The sequence below is a fragment of the Diabrotica virgifera genome, chromosome 8, assembly GCF_917563875.1.
Source record: "Diabrotica virgifera virgifera chromosome 8, PGI_DIABVI_V3a".
NCBI classification, from domain to species: domain Eukaryota; kingdom Metazoa; phylum Arthropoda; class Insecta; order Coleoptera; family Chrysomelidae; genus Diabrotica; species Diabrotica virgifera.
The window spans coordinates 110,895,860-110,911,459 of NC_065450.1; the positions used below are offsets into that span (position 1 = coordinate 110,895,860).

At 33.4% G+C, this 15,600-nt stretch overlaps 1 protein-coding gene across 3 annotated transcripts in view; it reads left to right on the plus strand.

Moving 5' to 3' along the window:
• LOC114341672 (uncharacterized) overlaps window positions 1–15,600 on the plus strand; it is a 467,146-nt gene that overhangs the window by 362,038 nt on the left and 89,508 nt on the right. The window lies entirely within an intron of this gene.

A 15,600-nucleotide genomic window follows, 5' to 3' on the forward strand; every position in this document is an offset into this window, starting at 1 on the left:
TAAGATATATATTGAGGGAAAAACCCTATTGGAAGAAACTTGAAAAGAGGAAAGACAACAAAAGTAAAGGAGATACAGATAAGAAAACAAAAAATCGAGGAATTATTACAAGAATATGAACAAGACTTGCAGTACGATGAAGAACTGCAAGCAGAGTTAAAAGAACACATGGAGAAAATAAATACACTCGTCATCGAAACAACAGTAATAGAGGAGCTAGACGTTTTAGACAGTGAAGAAGTAGAGAGAATAAATCAGCTAAGGAGGAAAGTCAGGGAAACTTAAAAAAAAATACGGCCTGGGATGCAACGGCCAGACAGCACACAGAGAAGAGATGGTGTGACATTACCGCAGGTAAACTGTGTATGAAGAAAGATATGAAACGTGGAGAACTTTCCATGATCTGTTTACTAAAGAAATACATGAAAACGACCAATTGTCGAACGCAGAAAAAATGCAGTACCTAAAAACTCAAGTAAGAGGGGAAGCCAACAGAATGATACAACACTTACACATATCCGAGGCCAACTACGAAGTGGCATGGAACATGTTAAAGGAAAGATATGAAAACCCGAGTTTGAAATATTGTTTAAACTAATAGACAGGATGCTACTAGCGCAGGAAGTAAAGGAATCTTCTGCTAGAGCACTGAAATCACTACATGGCACCTTCCATGAGTGTCTGGAAGCCATAGGAGGATTAGGAACAGACACGGAAGCGTGGAGCCCATTGATAGCTCGAATTAGCATAACAAAATGGGACTATGAAACAAAGAGGCTATACGAAAATTACATCGGAGACAGTAGAGAGATACCGACATACAAATCAACACAAACATTCTTACAGCGACGATTCCAAACACTGGAACTGCTGGAGTCAGAAAAGAGACAAGAGAAGCAAGGAGGATCGGGTAAGAAAACAAGAATGAGTTGCGTGATATGCAACGGAGATCACGGAGTACCATACTGCAGAGAATTTCAGGAACTCAATGTAAGAGACCGTAACAGGATAATACGAGAAAAATAATGGTGTGCGAATTGCCTAGCACATAAGAAGGAAGAACAATGTTTTTCACAGATGAGGTGCAGACAATGTGGCGGAGACCACCACAAAATGTTGCATTATGAAAAAGGAAACACAGGCAACAGAAGAACCACAAGTGAAACAAAAGGAGAACAGACACAAGAAAGAAATGGAAGAGAATCGAACAGTAGAAGAAACGGGTACCAATCGGACAGGTACAGAGGAGGAAATAATTATTCCAACAACGCCAGAGAACAAAATAACGGAAGACGAAAAAACACGCAAGAGAACAATGGGCAAAGAAACAACACACAACAAAGAGGACAGAACTCAGTTAACTGTGCAAGCCATAAGGAAGGTGAAGCATTACTAGCCACAGCAGTGGTACGCATAAGGGATGCGAAAGGAGAGTCTCACGTAATGAGAGCATTGATCGACCAAGGGTCACAATGTGCATTTATAACAGAACAAGCGGCGACGGCGCTGGGAACAAAAAGGCAGCCAATACAGGCGACCATATCCGGAATAGGCTCCTCAGGGGAAAAGACAGCCAACTGGAGTATGAAACTTTTGATCGGAACTCATTACCAAAGTGACTTCGAGATGGAAATAGAGGCACTGGTACTACCGAAAATAACAAGGGATTTACCGGAACAGGACATAATCCTACAGGACTATAACGAGAAAAATGCACTACTGGCAGACCCAAGATACTACAAGGTAGGGAAGATAGACTTACTTTTAGGGGTCAAAGAATATAGCCACATATTGATGGAGGGTGTAGACCGAATAAGTAACGGCCTACTTAGCCAAAACACGAGACTGGGATGGATAGTGTCAGGAACGACACAAAGAAAAGAATCCAGTACTCAGGAAACAAGTCATAACACTATGACAATTGTAAAGGCAGGAAATTTCAGCTCCTTATCAGGGGCAACTATATACGTTAAGGATCAAGAAACACTTGTCCGAACAAAAAACGAAGAAACAGTAGGTATAGAGGGAGAAGAAAAAGTGTACCAAACGGACACAAGTACCTAAATACACATACAAACAATACGAGTCACAGGAGCTGCAGATGTACCGTGACAAAACGTACAGAAATTCAAAACAAAACGAACCACACGGGTCGAAGATGTACCGTGATAAACATTACAGAAAAACAAAAGAAGAAAGACGTCGTGATACAAGGACGTACCTAGATCAAACTTATAGGAAAACAAGCGAAAACAAGAAGAAAAATTACAAGAATACAAATAAATACGAAAGAGAAAATTATACGAGGAGGTATCAATATAGAGAGGATACAAATACGAAGAAACATGAAACATATGAAAGAAGGACTTATCATATCAAAAATGGAAAAAAGAGAAACAGAGGAGCACAGCCAGCTCAGCAAGGAAGAAGAAATAAACAATGGACTCAGATGATTTACAACCACCGTGAGCAAAGCAGAAGAAAGAAACAATGGACTCAGGTGACATACAACCACCGTGAGCGACAAAAGAATTCGGTGCCTGATGCAAAATTTTCGGGAATGTATGCAAACTAGATAGAGATTGACTTAAGGGTTGAAAACTAAGTCGTGTGTGATGATGCTAAAGAGGTAGACTAAGGGTGGTAATTCGAATCGCACTCGGTTTGAGGACCTGCATATTTAACACGAAAATAGATTGTTTACATGATGGAAATAAGCAAACGGAACTTGGAATTATGGAATTAGGATAATTTTTTTTGGAAATTAATTATAACGCTGCAAATGGAGGGATTTTTTGTCCCGCGCCAAGGAACCTACTTACAGTAGGTTTTAGTTACACTTTACTTTACTCTATAAAAAAGATATGCAAAACTTATACAATTCTACAAAACTTATACAATTCTTGTACACAACTACAGGGTTGATAAACTAATAATTCGATTATGGTCATAGAAGAAACTAAGACGAAAAGGTGACCAATATAATTAATACTTAAACACACACATACAATGCTATAATAAGAAGAATATTAAATACTCTAATAATAAAATCTAATAACTTTACCTAATTTCAAAATATTTACCGTTAGAAAACACAACTTTATTTTCATTACACATGTAATATGATGTAATATAAAACGAGTAACAGAAAACATATCACGTTAGAAGGAGTTGCAAATTCCATTCAGGTTTGTTTGGATGAAATAAACTACTAGATGAAATATAATTATAGACAGAGAGCTCGTAGTACAATTCAATAACATTAATAATAAAATAACTAATACTACGATTATAATAATATACAATAATAATATGATTCTTAACAGATTGAAAAATATATCCCACTCAATACCTTTATTTACCTTACCTAACCTAAACTTTTATTTGCATGTTTTGATTTAAATTCTGATTCAGATTTAACCTTGATTTATTACCTAAGGTGTTGCAGTTGGAAAATTATTATTTGTTCAAAGACTAGTGTCTTTACATCACACATTATATTAACCTATCTTTGTAAACTAATGTATCAACTGACTACATTCGTTATTACTTTTTTCGTCGGGCAGTAATTTCGCCCCCGCAGCATGTCCAATATCAAACATTCATTATTCATATTCGATATTGAACACTTTATTTTTATCACCTCGTATATTACATGAGCCAATTTGTTATGGTATAATACATGTACGGGTTTCTAATTTAGTTCACGAATTGTAAATTGTAAACAATAATTCGGGGAATTGCATTATTTAATTTGATGATCAAATATATTTCTTTGTTCTCAATATTTGTAAATATACTCAGCGCGTGGCTTGACACCAATACTAAGTGCCACCGCTGAGAAAGAATACACATTTAGAATCATTCTCAAGAATCACTTCAAGCTGTCAAGATGTAACTTCAAATAGAGTCTTCAACAGTCTTCAACTAAAGGCGTACCAGTAACAAGTCAGTATTCAAAGTTCTCCCGGGGTAAAATACCCTAGTGTCGGTTCTATCAATAAATTCTTTTATCGCTATTGGTGTTTCCATTCTATCTGAACAACGTTCTCAACTGAGCCCTAGGGATTATACATTATATATACTAAAAGGTATGACCGAGACCGCGGCGCCCGAATCTAATTCAAATTTAAACATTTTACCTTTAATATTAATATCGATATAAATTGGCGGATCATTATTTGATGATATAAATAATACAGATCATTTAGTTCCTTCTTCCAATAAATTTAAAAATCTATTTTTACATACCCGTTTTAAGTGTCCTCGGACGTTACATAAATTGCAGATATAATCCTTATAGGGACATTCTGAAGGCGGATGTCTTTTAGCACACCTGAAACACGTTTGAACACTACCACTGAACTCATCACGATTAAAATCCGAACTATGTCTCTGCATCCCTGAAGTTGAAGGTCTAGTCTCCTTAAATCGCCGTTCTTGTTGATGTGCTCTGCCATCCCCACGCTGGCGCTGTGATACTTGCAATATTTCCTTACTGCAACTTCCACTCGTTATTTGACACACCTCTCTCTCTTCTAGTTCCATTTTCACCACACTTCTACTATCTACTTCGTTAATTCCAGTTATTGCTGCTTCTTCAATTTGTGCTGTTTCCATAGCTTTATTAAATGTGATATCTGACTTCAGTGCAAGTTGCGTATTCTCTACTTTTCCATCATTATATTTTGAAATAAACATATCTGTTAATTTTGTTTCCAAATTATTTCCAAATTCACAAGTACCGGCTAGTTTTTTTAAACGTACACTCCAATCTTGTGCACTTTCACTTTTTGTTTTCGAAGCACCATAAAACTTTGCTCTTTCTACCCACACTAAACAAGTTTTGTTGTAGTAGCTATTTAGGCTTTTTACAATGACATTAAATTCACATTCTTCAGGTTTTTTAGGCACGGACAAGTCGGATAACAAGATATAAGCTTCTTCTGAAAGGCTATATAACAAAATAGCTCTTTTAATATTAACATCTGTAATTTCTCTAGCGATGAAATATTGTTCTAGTCTTTTTATAAACACATTCCATTCACAAATTCTGGTATTAAATGCCAAATTTAACGATAAATCTAATTTCCCGTCTTTCGACATTTTGTATTCACTTATACACACTTTAAAAACGTTTTTATCCCGTCGCCATGAAATATTTGGTACAAAAACACTTGGATAAACCCAAAACAAATATTTATTTGACTACATATCAAATACAACTGGTTAATTCTTTTACCTGTAAACTAACTAAAATATAATGCGATAATTAGCAATACATGAGCGTCGCGAGTGGGCTTTATAATTACATGGCCAATACATTGCTCAAAATACAAATTGCTCGAATAAAAAAGAAAATTGTAGGTAGATATATATTTGCATGATATTATAGTAGGGGAGCCCAAGCGGGGATTTTTGCAGTTACTCGAGCGCGTCAGATTAGCATATGGGAGAAACCTGGTACCCTGCAGATGTACCTCTAACATATATTGGCTCTTAACACAGGGGAGTTCGTTAAGGGGGGCCCGAAAAAAAAATCTATCCTTAAAAAAACTCGAAATTGTCAGATTAAGATAAGGTAAGTTAAGTACATGCAAAAGAGTGTATATTTCAAAAATCTGACGATTTGAGCCTGGCGTAAGAAAATGGGTGAGTCCCAAAGTTTCACAAGAAAAAAGCGAGTATTTAGCGAAATGAATGACAGATCGAAAAACTAAAAAATATGTGCCCAATATTTTTTAAAAATCTATCGAATGATACCAAACACGTCTTCCCGCGGAGAGGGGTGGGGGGTAAATTTAATATTTTAAATACGAATCCCGCGATATTTCGCGAAATGAACATCAGATCGAAAAACTGTAAAATACACTTATTCAATATTTTTGAAAAATCTATCGAATGGTACCAAACACGACCCCCCATGGATGTGGGGTGGGGGGTTACTTTAAAATCTTAAATAGGAGCCCTCATTTTTTTTGCAGATTTGGATTCCTTACGTAAAAATAAGTAACTTTTATTCGAAACATTTTTTTGAATTATGGACAGATGGCGTTATAATCGGCAAAAACGATTGTTGGAAATGGAAAATTAAATTAAAAAATGGCAAGCGCCCACTAAAATGGAAAACTTTACTTAACTTTTTTTGGTTTTAGGACCTACTCTTCACAACCCAATAGGTCCCCAAAGCGCTCGAGTGACTGCACATTTAGCATACTTTGCTCCCCTACCATTACAAGTTTTAATTGTCAATAGCTCACTCAATTTTGCCGTAAAAAATGTTTGCAAACCAAGTTCTTGGGAATTAAATAAGCTACAATTTCATATTGAAATATTTTAGGCTATTGATTATATTCAAAATAAGATAGCTAAAAGGAACTACAACGTTAACGGGGTTTTATTATTTCATATGGTCAATGGATATCCATATATGAAAAAACCGCGGAGTGCTACCATTTAAAGGGGTGCGTTTTTGAGAAATCGTTGAATTAGTCCCTGGGCACACGTTACATTAGGGTGAGTTCTATGCACTTTTGGTACAAACATGTCTACATAAAAATTGTTCCTGGTTAAATTTCCTATCTAAATATCGCTTTTAAAAGTCAATGGTACTTTTTTTTACAAAAATATATTCAAAAGAAGAAGCACCGTGAAACCCAAAAGAAAGAAATTTTGTTTTTTGTCCCATAACTTTTGTCCAAGAGGATATAGGTATAGACATTGCTTTACAGAAAAAACCTACATATTTCTTCTTTAAAACATTGTTTAGTAGAGGTAATTAGGATTTATAGTTTTCGAAATATGATTTTTCAAAGTTCGCCACTCATAGCAATTTTGGGCAATTTTCCTTGTTATTTCGCAAATATTGTTCTGTAACTTTTTTCTACGTAACTTTAGGTTTATGCAATGGTACACGTAATAGGAATAGAAATCAATTACCTTTAAAATGGTCTACTGTATAACGTTGTACGACTTTTTTTAAAGAGATTATGGTTTTTCAAGCTTTTATACTTTTAACGATTCTTTATAATATAATATAAAAATAAAATAATATTATTATATAATATATTATATAATATTATATTATATATAGTATATATTATATAATACCTAATATAAAAAAATATTATTTTTTACATTTTTTACGATTATTTTTGAAATTTCTATAACTTTTTTTTCTTGTACATGAATATACTATACAGGGTGTAACGAAAATACAGGTCATAAATTAAATCACATATTCTGAGACCAAAAATAGTTCGAATGAACCTAATTTACCTTAGTACAAATATGCACATAAAAAAAGTTACAGCCCTTTGAAGTTACAAAATAAAAATCGATTTTTTCGAATATATCGAAAACTATTAGAGATTTTTTATTGAAAATGGACATGTGGTATTCTTATGGCAGCAACATCTTAAAAAAGAATTATAGTGAAATTTGTGCACCCCATAAAAATTTTATGGGGGTTTTGTTCCCTTAAACCCCCCCCCCCCAAACTTTTGTGTAAGTTCCAAATAAATTATTATTGTGGTACCATTAGTTAAATTCAATATTTCTATAACTTTTTTGCCTCTTAGTATTTTTTCGATAAGGCAGTTTTTATCCAGTTGCGGCTTCTTTTTTAATATGTTTACATAAAAATTGTATGGGGGTTTTGTTCCTTTAAACCCCCCAAATGTTTGTGTGTGTTCCAATTAAACTTTTACTGCGGTACCATTAGTTAAACACTGTGTTTTTAAAACTTTTTTGCCTCTTTGTATTTTTTCGAGAAGGCACTTTTTATCGAGATATTTCTTCTTTTTTAATATGGTTCAAAATATACCTAAAAATGTAAATCATAAATAAATTTTCATATTATTACCAAGTCTCCATAATCTTACTTAGCCGTATACAAATATGTGGTGGATTTGAGAAATATTCAAAATATCTCGATAAAAACTGACTTTTGGAAAAAGTACTAAGAGGCAAAAAAGTTTTTAAAATATTGTGTTTAGCTAATGGTACTACAATAATGATTAAATTGGAACGTACACAAAAGTTTGGGGGGGTTTAAAGGAACAAAACCCCATAAAATGTTTATGGGGTGTCCAAATTTCACTATAATTATTTCTTAAGATACTACTACCATAAGAATGCCACATGTCTATTTTCAATAAAAGATCTCTAATAGTTTTCGATATATAGGAAAAAATCGATTTTTATTTTGTAACTTCAAAGGGCTGTAACTTTTTTTATGTGTACATTTGTACTAAGGTAAGTTAGGTTCAATCGAACTATTTTGGGTCCCAGAATTAAATTTATGACCTGTATTTTTGTTACACCCTGTATATTGCATAATAAAGAGGGCTTACTTTCTGTTCTTTAAATGTTGTATCATCTATATTTAAATATGTAATGGAAACCGAGTGATTCTTTGATATTTTTTTACCTGTATTATTTAAAATTATTTCTTTTACAAAAATTACATAAACATTAGTCTTAGAAAACATCATTTTAGTTAAAATTATTTAAACGTTAACATTTAAAAAAAATTCAAAATCAAATTCCATCTCTTCGTTAGCATTAGCTTCAATATCTTCTTCTGACACATCAGTTATCTTAGAGTTCCCACAATTAGTACCCATGCACATGCACCCTTTGCAGAATATTAAACAACTAATTCCTATCTTCCTACAACCGCAGTTTTTTGTACATTTACATGCTATTTTTTCAAGCAAAGCTTGGGGTGCAGGTGCTTTGACAGTAAATATTGGAATTAATCCATATTTTGAAGTTTGCCCGGCCGAGTCAAGTGGATCCAAAGTATTACCTATAAAAAATAAGATTCAATCATAACACACAATCACATAAAAAAGTTATAATGAGGAATTATAAAAATAATCCTAAAATCAAAAATCGTTGCAAGTACTTATTACATTTTGAAAAAGTATATCTTATTCAAAAATAATATTTTTATAATACACCATTTTAAAGTAAACAGATTAAGCTTTCTTTTTTATTATATAATATATACCTAAATGTAGAAAAAAAGATAGTAGAAAAGTCTTGAAAAATATAACCTCTTTAAAAGAAGTTGTAGCACATTATACTGTAGAACATTTTAAAGGTAATTAATTTCTATTCCTCTTACATGTACCATTGCATATGCCTAAAGTTACGTAGAAAAAAGTTACAGAACAATATTTGCGAAATAACAAGGAAAATTCCACACCTGTACTTTTGAACCAATCAAAATACGTTATTTTGACAGATCACCATGGCAACGGAGGTATTTTATCGGACATTTTTTGCTCGTGGGGTACCCAACAGCGAATTATAGTGGAAATTTTTTGACGTTTACAATAACAGAACATTTTTGACAGACTGGTTTTTATTTGTTTACATAATTTAAAATAAAACGCCAAAAAATAATTTTCTATCACTTGTAGTTACTCAAAACTTATGTAAAATTGAAGAATATACTATTTTCTATCTTGAAATGGTATTCCCATGCAACTACAATGAGTAGAAATTACGAATTTGAAAGCCTAAATAATTGCTGACAAAGCTATGGCGCGCTATTAATCTGTTCATGCAGCTTTGGATTTTCAAATGCAAATTTGGTGTGGAATTTTCTTACCGAATACCACGCGAAGTCAAATTAATATCCGGAAATTTTTTTTTGATCATGAATATTTTTAGAAAATTTTCAAAATATTCATGATCTCAAAAAAATTTCCGGAAATAATTTGACCTCTAGTGGTATTACTAGTGAAAATTGCCCAAAATTGCTGTGAGTGACGAAATTTGAAAAATTATATTTCGAAAACTGTAAATCCTAATGACCTCTATCAAATATCGTTTTAAAGACAAAATATGTAAGTTTTTTTTCTCTGAAGCAATGTATATACCTATATCCTCGTGGACAAAAGTTATGGGACAAAAAACAAAATTTCTTACTTTTGGGGTTCTTTGTGCTTTTTCTTTTGAATATATTTTTGTAAGAAAAAGTATCTTTGACTTTAAAAAGTTATATTTAGATAGGAAATTTAACCAGGAACAATTTTTATGTAGACGTGTTTGTACCAAAAGTGTATAGAACTCATCCTAATGTAACCTATGCCCAGGGACTAATTCGCCCATTTCTCAAAAACGCACCCCTTTAAATGGTAGCACTCCGCGGTTTTTTCATATAAAGAGATTCATTGACCATATGAAATAATAAAACCCCGTTAACGTTGTAGTTCCTTTCTATAGTACATAATCAATAGCCTATTTTTTCGAACCTCTGATGCTAATCTTTCTATCCTGAAGAAGAAAAGGGCATTATTTACCAAACTACAAAAACTCGTAATTCGCTTTTAACTCCATTTTTTTTTAAAATAATCATTTTAAGCCGTTAAAATTTCTAGAACCTATTATAGGTCTGGATCCCGCGTATGAAAAAAAAGTTGATTAATAGCAAGCTGAAAATTTGTTAATAGCTTAAGGGTGTCTAGTGGGACAAACTTTGATATATAAGAACACTGGAACAGGGGAAGTTTTAATTGTGGAACAGATTAAAAATTTGGAACGGTCAGGCCACGAAAACGGCACATGTATTTTGTCCGACAGAACAGTCTTAAACTCTTCGAACAGAGATTAAACTCTCATGCAAAAATCAGATTGCTATCTATCACCAAATGGGAGTTTTAATGAGTGGAACATGTAGAATATGTCAAATAACAGGAATTATGACAGGTGATAAATAGCAGTTTGATTTTTGCATGAGAGTTTAATCTCTGTTCGGAGAGTTTAAGTCTGTTCTGTCGGACAAAATAAATGTGCAGTTTTCGTGGTCTTACCGTTCCAAATTTTTAACCTGTTCCACAATTAAAACTGCCCCTGTTCCAGTGTTCCAATATATCAAAGTTTATCCGACTAGACACCCTTAAGCTATTAACAAATTTTCAGCTTGCTATTAATCAACTTTTTTCCATACACGGGATCCAGACCCATTAACAATACATAAATCAAGAAAACCAAATCAGGTCAATGACAAATTTTAATTAAGGTGGTGATTAGGGGGTTGTTTACGACCACTTTTTTGCTGAAAAAATAGGGAGTGACATTCTTTTCATTAAGTGACTAAGTCACTTAATTTTTTTAGTTAGAGATTTTTCTTTATTTCTGGAGATACATATTTTTAAATACTTTAAATTAGTTTCAGTTAGTTTCATTTTTGTTAAGTAAAGTTGTTTTGATAAAACGATAACTTTTTGAGTTATGAGCAGAAAACTGATTAAAAACATTGATTTTTTCGATATAAAACTAACACATTCGATAGCGAATAAATCGAGAACTATTAATTTTATCAAAAAAATGTATAGAACGTTTTTTGCTTATAATGAATGTTTTTACCAACTGTTGTGGTCAAAATATAATAAAAATTTCCACCCCCGAGATGGGGTTGCAACTACCCCCATGGTAAAAGCGCCTATTGGCATGATATAGATTTTGATCCTTGGACTATCCACTACTTATTCTCAAATTTTCAAGCAAATCGATCCATTCTATAAAAATTGCGAGGTTTTGTCCTATTTTAAACTTCACTACTTGGTCTATATAGTCCATTTGCTTACTTCTTTGCTCCGTATTTTAAAGAACCGCTTGGATTGATATGAAATTTAGCATACGCATAGCTAATTTATAACAAAGAAAAAAATTTATATTGCGTCGTCGGGGATGAAAAAATATAAGATAAAATTAAGTCCGGAATTGGATAAACTACTAACTCTAAGCAACTTTTGTTCCATATACAGTTTTTTACTGTCAATATTTTTAGAGGTATTTGCGAGTGAATAAGTTTATTTTTCACCTTAAAAACCATGGTTTTAGACGGTTTTTCACAAATAACACAAAAAGTGTGTATTTTATGGAAAAAAATGTTCTTAGCAAAAATATAGCTTATAAAAATTTTTTAAAAAACTTGAGCACCCATAAAGTCGGTAGATCTAGTAGAGGAAGGGTTGCAGCTCGAGAAAAGTGGGTTCTTATTCGTCAAATTCCAAATCGAACATTTCAACGTAAAATAACGCAAAAATGAAGCACTTTTGGGGCAAAACTCGTTATAGCTTTTTTAAAGTCTTTAGAAAAAGATTTGTTTTTGTTTTTTTTTTTCAAAAAGTTTCTAGCAGCAAAAGTAAGCCAGTAACGCTGAAAATAAAGTTGGTCCCTTTTTTTGATAAAAAACATCGTAAAAATATGCGCTTAATTAGCATCCCAAATGAAATTAATCGTTACAGCTTTACAATTTACTTCACTTTGTATATTTATATGATCTGGAAGTTTCACCATTTCAAAGTGATTATTTTCGATAAAATACTTACTTTTTGAGTTACTGAGCATAAAGAGACTTGGTGGTGGTCAAACGAAGTACAAGGAAAAATAAAAGAGAAGAGAATATTATATAAAAAGTGGCAAGAAACCAGATCCGACATAGATCTTCAAAACTATATGGTGGCGAAAAAGGAAGCGAAAGTAGCAGTAGCAAAAGCCAAAGCAGAAGCGTATTCAAACCTATACGATCAACTTGATACCAGGGAAGGCGAAACGAAGATATATAAAATAGCCAAACAGAGAGCAAAGAAAGCAAAAGATTTTAATCAGATTAGATGTATCCGAGATGAAAATAATAAAATACTAGTTCACGAAAGGGAAGTCAAAAAGAGATGGAGAAAGTACTTTGACAGCTTATTAAATGAAGAATTTGACAGACAGCCTGTAGAGCCAACGGAGACAGTAGCAGCAATGGTCACCAAAATAACCAACGAGGAAGTGGCTCAAGCGCTTCAAAAAATAAAGAAAGGAAAAGCGGTAGGACCAGATGATATTCCTGGGGAAGTATGGAGAGCATTGGGAGAGACAGGAACAAGGTGGCTAGCAGGTCTATTTAATAGAATTATGGAAGTCGGACAAATGCCAGACGAATGGAGAAGCAGTATACTGGTACCTGTTTACAAAAACAAGGGAGATATACAACAATGTACAAACTACAGGGCTATAAAACTGCTTAGCCACACCATGAAAATATGGGAAAGAGTAATTGACAGACGGATACGTGAAGAGACCGAAATATCCGAGAATCAATTTGGCTTTATGCAGGGTAGATCAACAACAGATGCAATTTTCATTATAAGGCAATTGATGGAAAAATACAGGAGTAAAGAAACAAACGCTCATATGGTATTCATTGATCTTGAGAAAGCATATGATAGAGTTCCTCGAGAGATTCTGTGGTGGGCACTCAATAAGAAAGGAGTCCCTGGTGAATATGTAAAGATTGTGAGGGATATGTATGAGGGAGTAACGACTAGTGTTAGGACAGGTGTGGGAGAGACTGATAAATTTCATGTGAAAGTAGGATTGCACCAAGGTTCTGTGCTTAGTCCGTATTTATTCTCATTAGTTGTGGACCAGATAACAACGAAACTACAGGGTAACATTCCATGGTGCTTAATGTATGCTGATGATGTCGTGTTAGTAGGAAATAGTGAAAGAGACCTAGAACAAAAACTGGAACAGTGGAGACAAGCTCTGGAGGAAAAAGGTTTAAAACTTAGTAGGACAAAAACAGAGTATTTGGAATGTTCATTTAAAGATGGAGCTACTACAAATAAAATGGTATCTTTGGATGGTGAAATGATTGTGAAAAGCAATAGTTTTAAGTACCTAGGATCGGTATTACAGAGTAATGGAGAAATAGATGGAGATGCATGCAGTAGAATTAGGGCTGGATGGATGAAGTGGAAAGAAGCGAGTGGTGTGTTGTGTGACAGAAAAATTCCAATGAAGCTGAAGGGAAAATTCTATAAAACAGCCATAAGACCGGCTATGATGTACGGAACTGAATGTTGGGCAGTGAAAAAGAAAGAGGAACAACGAATGCATGTGGCGGAAATGAGAATGCTTAGATGGATGAGTGGAGTGACAAAGAAGGATAAAATTAGAAATGAGTATATTAGGGGAAGTCTAGGTGTGGCACCAATTGATGCCAAAATGAGAGAGCATAGGTTAAGATGGTTTGGTCATGTTCAACGTCGAGACGTTAATCACCCAATACGAAGAATAGCTGAAGTGCAGATTCCTGGAAGGAGTAGGAGAGGAAGACCAAAGAAGACCTGGGGGGAGGCGATAAGGCAGGACATGTTGGTAAAGGGGATTAACATTGATATGACCCAAGACAGAATTGTGTGGAGAAATGCAATTAGGGAAGCCGACCCCGCATAGGGATAAGGCAAAGAGAATGATGATGACTTACTTTTTGAGTTATATGCGAAAAACCGTCTGAAAACGTGTTTTTTTTGTTGAAAAATGAACACAGATATTCAAATTTTCAATTTTAAAAGATAATAAAATATTACTAATATTTCTGGTAATTTCGGCATTGTCAATTTTTTTTCGGCACCTCCCTTATGGACGGCGCGGCCCTGCTTAAATATGACTCAACATAAAAGAAATAGTATTCTGTGTGCCATTAAAAATAAAATATACAGTGAGCACGTAAAGGTTGGAATAAATTCATTTTATGCCGAGAATGGACGACTTTGTAAAAATTCCCGAAACAGGTCAATTTTTATTTTTAAATTACGACTTTTTGGCATACATGTCATACTAGTGACGTCACCCATCTGGGCGTGATGACGTCATCGATGATTTTTTTAAATAAGAATAGGGGTCGAGTGATAGCTCATATGAAAGGTAATTCAATTCTCTATTCAGTAATATAAACATTAACATAATTATTTATACAGTGTGTTCAAAAAAAATTTTGAATTAAATTTATTGACATAAAAAGAAGAATGTGTGTAATTTATTTAATTCAAAATACATTTTACTGATATCAGAAAACAGGAAAAAATGTTTATTTGATAAATAAATATTGTTTTTTGCTTAAATTCAATATTAAAGCAGCCATCCACTTGCCTCTTGACAGTTTGAACATTTAATTTAATCAAAAAGCAATGACTATTTTTCAAATAAACATTTTTTTCTGTTTTCTGAGAGCAGTACAATGTATTTTGAATTAAATAAATTACATACATTCTTCTTTTTATGTCAATAAATTTAATTCAAAAAAATTTTTTTGGCCACCCTGTATAAATATATTATGTTAATGTTTATAATACTGAATAGAGAATTGAATTACCTTTCAAACGAGCTATCACACGACCCCTATTCTCATTGAAAAAAATCATCGATGACGTCATCACGCCCAGATGGGTGAAGTCACTAATATGATGTATGATATATATGTCAAAAAGTCGTAATTTAAAAATAAAAATTGACTTGTTTCGGTATTTTCTTCCAAAGTCGTCCATTCTCGAGAAAATGAATTTATTCCAACCTTTACGTGCTCACTGTATAATAAAGGTATTACAGTTATTTGAGTAAAAAGTCATACTGGCATCAAGGGAAATGTACTGGTTGACCAGCTTGCTATGGATGCTGCCCATGCTGGATTATATTTGCCTATATTCACACTAGATGACTTACAGCTACACTATAATATCACAACTTTAATAAAATGGAAAGAAGAATGGAAAAACATAGCAGCGAACTCAAATAAATCAGTATTAT